The sequence below is a fragment of the Meles meles genome, chromosome X, assembly GCF_922984935.1.
Source record: "Meles meles chromosome X, mMelMel3.1 paternal haplotype, whole genome shotgun sequence".
In the NCBI taxonomy this organism is placed as follows: domain Eukaryota; kingdom Metazoa; phylum Chordata; class Mammalia; order Carnivora; family Mustelidae; genus Meles; species Meles meles.
The window spans coordinates 41,500,442-41,507,722 of NC_060087.1; the positions used below are offsets into that span (position 1 = coordinate 41,500,442).

General features: G+C 41.7%; 1 pseudogene; it reads left to right on the forward strand.

Annotated features, from left to right (window-relative positions):
- Window positions 1–767: 767 nt before the first annotated feature.
- On the forward strand, window positions 768–941 carry LOC123935627 (annotated as a pseudogene).
- The last annotated feature ends 6,340 nt before the right edge of the window (window positions 942–7,281 follow it).

Below are 7,281 nucleotides of genomic sequence, written 5' to 3' on the forward strand. Positions count from 1 at the left end.
AAAGACAAAAACAAAAACAAACAAACAAACAAAAACCCCTAAATTTCCCAGCCTCCCTTGCAGTGAGCTATGGCCATGGGACTAAGGTCTGTTCAGTGAAATGTGAGTGGGAGCATTGGGCGGGTCTTCCAGGTAGGATCCTTAACAATGTATGGCATTTCGTCCTTCCTCTTTTACTTTCTTTCTTCCGGCCTGGAAAACGGACTTGAGGGCTGGAGCACCACCTGTCATCTTGGACCATGAGGTGACCTCGAAGATGGAAGCTATATGCTGAGTACAGTAGGACAAAGAGAAGAGACCGTGTCCCCAGTGACAATCCAAAGATCCTATACCATTTATGGACAGCCTACTTTCAGATTTCCTCTACCTGAGAGAAATGGGAGAGAAAATTCTAACTTGTTATTTGTTAGGGGGGAGGAGGTTGTTGTTTGCAGCCGAACTTACTTGTAACTGATACAACAGCATAAACTCCTTCAGACAATTCTTCACTCTTTAACTTATTTAAGATAGCACAGCTCAGAGAGTGAGTAACACAGTCCATCCAAGGTAAGAATGGGCCTGTTCTGTAACAGGTGCTGCTGCCAATTACTTGGTCTGTCCAATGGGCACACCAAGTGTACATTTCTATCGACAGAACTCAGAGGTCACTGATTAGGCAAACCAATTCCATAAGCACGTTTTGTTTAGCCAGCACATTTGTTTATTTTATTATTAATACTCTTGTCACTATTTTCGGTTATTTACTTGGTATATTGGAATTACGGTGAAGCTTTGCGCAGTGGCAGTATCGTAGCCAATGAGGTTTATCCGAGGCGCGATTATTGCTAATTGGAATTACGGTGAAGGGGCATGGGCTCTCCAGCTTCCCATGATCCACCCGCTCTGTGTTTTCTCAGACTGAGGGCTTCGCACAGGTACAGAAGCTACTGGGCTCCTGAAGGCATTAATGAGACAAACCTTTTGAAATGATCCTTTCAACCTGGGACTTTACAAATAATGGAAGCGGAGAGGATTCATCGAGAATCCTTCAGCATGCATGATGAAATGACTCACTAACAATGAGCCAAAATATGAACGTATTGATGACAGACAATGAATAATATACCCCAGGGCTCCGATGCTCATTTCTAATTTCTGTCCATTAAGAGAAAGCCTTAGGAGTGATTAGGAAGTCATTCTCAGTTCCGTTGGACGTCAATTGCAATTGGGTTAGAGTCAGTGTTTTCCTGTATCTGGACTTCAAGGATTTTCAGTCTGTCTTTATCAACTCTAGACTGTTCACTTATTGGGGTGTCTGGGAGGCTCAGTCGGTTAAGTGTCAGACTCTTTATTTTGGCTCAGGTCATGATCTTGGGGGTTGTGAGTTCCATCCCCATGTGGGGCTCCGCACTGAGCATGGAGCCTGCTTGGGATTCTCTCTCTCTCTCTCTCCCTCTGTCCCTCTCTCTCTGCACCCCCACCCCACTGCTCTCTCTAAAGATAGATAGACAGGTAGGTAGTAGATAGATAGACTGTTCACTTAACAACTCTAAGTCCTGAATTCTAACTACTGTTATATCCAAATTGCTGCTGATTGTACAACCTGTAATAGAAGTTGGTCCCACTTGAACACAGGCTCTTTGAGGCCAGAAATCACATCTGTCTTTCTCACCACCATCTCACCAACACCAAGCACACAGGGCCTGGAGCAGAGCATTCTCCCAGGGCCTCAGGCATGCTTGTGTGGTCAAGAGTGCTAGCCCAGGGGAGAGCAGGGTCGCTGGGATGAAACCATGAGAACTCCTGCTCACCAAGGGTAAGCCCTAGTGGGGGCTACTTCCATTTGGAAAAGGGAACCTTTTCTAAGTTGTGCAAAGGTCTGAGGGTGAGCATTTTTGTGTTCATTGGAGGGTGGTAACAGCTCCAAAAGGCTCTCAAAATAGTTGTAAAACACTCACACATTCTGTGAGCAACCTGTCATTCAGGCCATAGCCTCAGGCAGCCCCTGAAAGACAACTGTGTCCCCTGCTTCATTGTGTTTCCACTCATTCCTCTGTGCTCTGCTTCGCCGTGGGGCAATTTTTAGACTACCTCCTGTGGATCTGCAGTTGATCCATGTGTGAGATTAAAAAAGAAAACTACCAAAAAATCTATGTCCCTGGGGAACTTTCTGAGGTGATAACAGTGTTCTGTATCTATAGGACAGTTTGGGATACACAGGTATATGCATTTGTCAAGACTCAGGGAATGGTCCATTTCAGATTTGTGCATTGTTATATTTTATGTAAATGTTACCTCAAGGGAACAAATTGAACTGCAAGCGATATTATAGGTAACTTTATGCATACTTAAGTATTTAGGAGGAAATGCACCGATGTGTGCGAGCTGCGTTGAAACACATCAAAAATAAGATTGAGTGATGAAGGGGTGAAGAAATAGATGGCCAATGTCATCCATAAGGTGGCGGTGAACTATTCATTATAGAATCTAGGTGGTGAGTATATGGATGTTTCCCATAAAATTCCTTCACATTTTCTGTGTTTGAACTTTTTCATAATAAAATATTGGGGAGAAAAACACTATGTCCCATTGTAGCAGAGAAGAGTATTGTCCCCACTCTTTACTCCTTCCCTTTATTGAAATTAGATCTTCAGGGTGCCTGGGTGGCTCAGTGGGTTAGGCATCTGCTTTCGGCTCAGGTCGTGATCTTAGGGTCCTGGGATCAAGGCCCACATCGGGCTCCCTGCTGAGCAGGGAGCCTCCTTCCTCCTTTTTTTCTGCCTGCCTCTCTGCCCACTTGTGATATCTCTCTCTCTCTGTCTGTCAAATAAATAAATAAAATCTTTAAAAAAAAGAAATTAGATTTTCATACCCTTTGCTATGTGACTTTTCAGGGACCCCAAGTAAGGGGAGGGGGAGTGTAGATTTCCTTGTATCACGGGCTTCGGACTTGGTCATGTGACTCACTTCCCTCAATGGACCTGAGCAGAGGTGCCAAATGTGTTCGTTCGGCTTAGGGCCTCTTGGGCCTCTGTCATTGCCATGAAAAGAAAATGTGACCCGTGTAGCTGCTATTATCAGAATTAAACAGTGGATCTGCACTTGACCCGCAGCCTAAGGCAGAGCTGCTCAAACCAACCCTGGAGCCCATGAGTGAGAAATAAAGACTTGTGTGCCACCACTCTGTCTGGGTTTGTTTGTTATACAGCATTACCACAGCCGAAACACAATTACCCATTACATTAATTCCGGCATAGAGGCCAAAAATTTTAATTGGAGAAATGGTTGTCCTTATCAAAATTCAAGGTCCTAAATCAGTGTCTGAGGGACCTATGGCCTCTGTCTGAGGGACCAGTGGTATCATGGTGAGAGGTTGGGGCATGGAGGGATTAAGGTTGACATGGAAGGGTTCTGGAAAGGACTGAGTCTGGGGTAGGTCTTTCTAATTGAGGCAACGAAACGAGGGCAAGCCAGAGTCCCTCAGAAATGCTATACTGTCTCTTTGGTTACATTTTGGGAACAAACACACACTTTCAGTGAAACAAGTGTAAGTCCTCTCTGAAACTGTGGGTTATAGAGGGAGTATGACCTGAAAGAGACCTTGGGGAAGATCGGCATTTACGTAATTTTCCAGATCTGAAAATTAAGGGCTACAGGTCATTTACGTATGCTTGCCCAGGTAATTGGTGGTAAAGCTAGAATTAGAGTCTGGGCCTCACTGTGTGACCCAGTCCCAGGCTGTCCAGAAAAAGCTTTTAGTGAAATGACAGAGACTGCTTAAGAAAACCATAGGCTCTTCCTAAAAACTTAGTTGTTATTTCTGTGCTCACTTCCTGAGTCTGGTATTTTAATCTTTTTATTGGAAGAGGTGAGCGCTTTCTTTCTAACAACTTTTTTTAAAAAAGATTTTTATTTATTTATTTAAGTGAGCGAGAGAGAGAGAGAGAGAGAGAGTGCACAGAGGGAGAGGGAGAAGCAGACTTCCCACCGAGCAAAGAGCCTGATGCGAGGCTCGGTCCCAGGACCCTGGGATCATGACCTGAGCCGAAGGTAGACGCTTAACCAACTGAGCCTCCCAGGGGCCCCTCTAATAACTTTTTATTACCTACTACACACACACTCACAAAGGCAGCAAGGACTGGACTCTGAATGACTATGCTTGGTTGGGAGCAGTTAAAAGACACAGATGACCACCTTGAGATTTGAATCCTCTTACACCCTTGCTACTCGAAGTGTTGCCCAAGAAGCAGTGGCATCCCCCTGTGAAATATTGGGTTCTATTCCAGATTTGGGGTGTTGTCATTGTTGTTATTTACAGTGTTATATTAGTTTCAGGTGTACAATACAGGGATTCAACAATTCTGTACATCACCCAGTGCTCATCACGACAGGTGCCCTCCTTAATCCCTATCCCCTGTTTCACCCCTCCTCCTACCCCCTCCCTTCTGGTAACCATCAGTTTGTTCTCTATAGTTAGGAGTCTGTTTCTTGATTTGTCTCTCTCTTTTTTTCCCTTTGTTCATTTGTTTTGTTTCTTCAGTTCCACACAGGAGTGAGATCATACAGTACTTGTCTTTCTCTGCCTCATTTTACTTAGAATTATACTCTCTAGCTCCTTCCATGTTGTTGCAAACGGCAGGATTTCATTCTTTTTTTTTTTTTAAAGATTTTATTTATTTATTTGACAGAGAGAGATCACAAGTAGACAGAGAGGCAGGCAGAGAGAGAGAGAAGGAAGCAGGCTTGCTGCTGAGCAGAGAGCCTGATGCGGGACTTGATCCCAGGACCCTGAGATCATGACCCGAGCCGAAGGCAGCGGCTCAACCCACTGAGCCACCCAGGCGCCCCTCATTCTTTTTTATGGATGAATAATACTCCATTCTCTCTATAAACCACCTCTTCTTTATCCATTCATCAATCAATAGACATTTGGGCTGCTTCCGTATTTTGGCTAATGTAAACAATACTGCTGTAAACATAGAGGTGTATGTATTCCTTTGAATTAGTGTTTTTGTACTTTTTAGGTAAATACCTAGTAGTGTAGTTGACAGATCATAGGGTATTCTATTGGTAACTTTTTGAGGACTCTCTATACTGTTTTGCACAGTAACTGCATCAGTATGCATTCCCACCAACAGTGCACGAGGGTTCTTTTTTCCACACCTTTGCCACCACCTGTTGTTTCTTGTGCTGTTGAATTTAGCCATTCTGACAGGGGTGAGGTGATATCTCATTGCGGTTTTGAGTGTATTTCCCTGATGGGAAGTGATGAACATCTTTTCACGTGTCTGTTGAACCCCTGGATGTTTTCTTTGGAGACGTGTCCCTTCATGTCTTCTGCCCGGTTTTTTTTTTTTTATTTGGATTATTTGGGTTTGGGCTGTTGAGTTTTATAAGTTATTTATATTTTGAATACTAACGCTTTATTGGGTGTTTCATTTGCAAACCTCTTCTCCCTTTCTGTATGTTGTTTTTTAGTTTTGTTGATTGTTTCCTTCACTGTGCAGAAGCTTTTCATTTTGATGTAGTCCCAATAACTTCTTTTTGTTTTTGTTTCCCTTGCCTCAGGAGACAGATCTGGAAAGAAGTTGCTACCTGTTACTGCCTGTGTTCTCTTCTAGGATTTTTTGGTTTCGGGTCTCACGTTTAGGTCTTTCATCCACTTTGAATTTAATTTTGTGTATGGTATCAGAAAGTGGTCCACTTTCATTCTTTTGCCTGTTGCTTTCCAGTTTTCCAAACAACATTAGTTGGAGAGAATATTCTTTTACCATTGGGTAGTTTTTTCCGCCTTATCAAAGATTCATTGACCATATAGTTGCTAGTTAATTTCTGGGTCTTCTATTCTGTTCCATTGATCTATGTGGCTATTTTTGTGCCTGCACCATACTGTTTTGTAATAATAACTTGAAGTCTGGAACTGTGATGTCTCCAGCTTTGCTTTTCTTTCTCAAGATTGCTCTGGCTAGTCAGGGTCTTTTGTGGTTCCACACACATTTTAGAATGGTTTGTTATAGCTCTTTGAAAGATGCCATTGGTATTTTGATAGAGATCACATTAAATGTGCAGATTACTTTGATAGTATAGACATTTTAACATTATTTGTTCTTCCAATCCATGAACATGGGATGTCTTTCCATTTGTTTGTTTCATCTTCAATTTCTTTCATCAGTGTTTTATAGTTTTCAGAGTACAGGTCTTCCACTTCTTTGATTAGGTTGATTCCTAGGTATCTTACTACTCTTGGTGCAATCGTAAATAGGCTTGATTCCTTAATTTCCCTTTCTACTGCTTCATTATTGATGTATAGAAACACAACAGACTTCTGTACATTAACTTTGTATCCTATGACTTTACTGAATTCGTATATCTGTTCTAGCAGTTTTTGGGTGGAGTCTTTTGGGTTTTCTATATAGAGTATCATGTCGTCTGCAAAGGGTGAAAGTTTTACTTCTTCCCTACCACATTGGATGCCTTTTATTTCTGTTTGCTCTCTGATTTTTGTGGTTAAGACTTCCAGTACTATGTTGAATAGAAGTGGTGAGAGTGGACATCATTGTCTTGTTCCTGACCTTAGGGGAAAAGCTGTTTTTCCCATGAGGATGATATTAGCTACGGGTTTTTTCATAGAGGACCTTTATTAATGTTGAAGTATGTTCCATATGCACTTGAAAAGAATGTGTATTCTGCCGTCTTAGGATGGAATGTTCTGAATGTATCTTTTAAGTCCATCTGCACCCCATGTGTCATTCAAAGCCATTGTTTCTTTGTTGCTTTTCTGTCCATTGATGTGATTGAAGTGATAAAGTCCCCTACTATTATTGTGTTATTATCAATTAGTTCCTTAATGTTTGTTATTAACTGTTTTATGCATGTGGGTTTCTCCCGCGTGTAGTACATATTTACAATTGTGATATATTCTTGTCGGATTGTCCCCTGTATTATTATGTAGTATCCTTCTTTGTCTCTTGTTAGAGTCTTTGTTTTAAAGTCTATTTTTTTCTGAAATAAGTATTACTACTCCAACTTTCTTTCGACATCTATTTGCATGAGATATTCCTCCATGCCCTCACTTCCAATCTGCAGGTGTTTTTAGGTCTAAAATGAGCCTTTTATAGGCAGCATATAGACAGGTCTTGGTTTTCTATCCATTCTGTTACCTTGTGTCATTGGATTGGACTGTTTAGTCCATTTACATTCAAAGTAATTATTGAAAGATATGTATTTAGTGCCATTTATTACTTGTTTTGTGGTTGTTTCTGAAGATTTTCTCTGATCCTTTCTTTTCCCATCTTGTCTTTC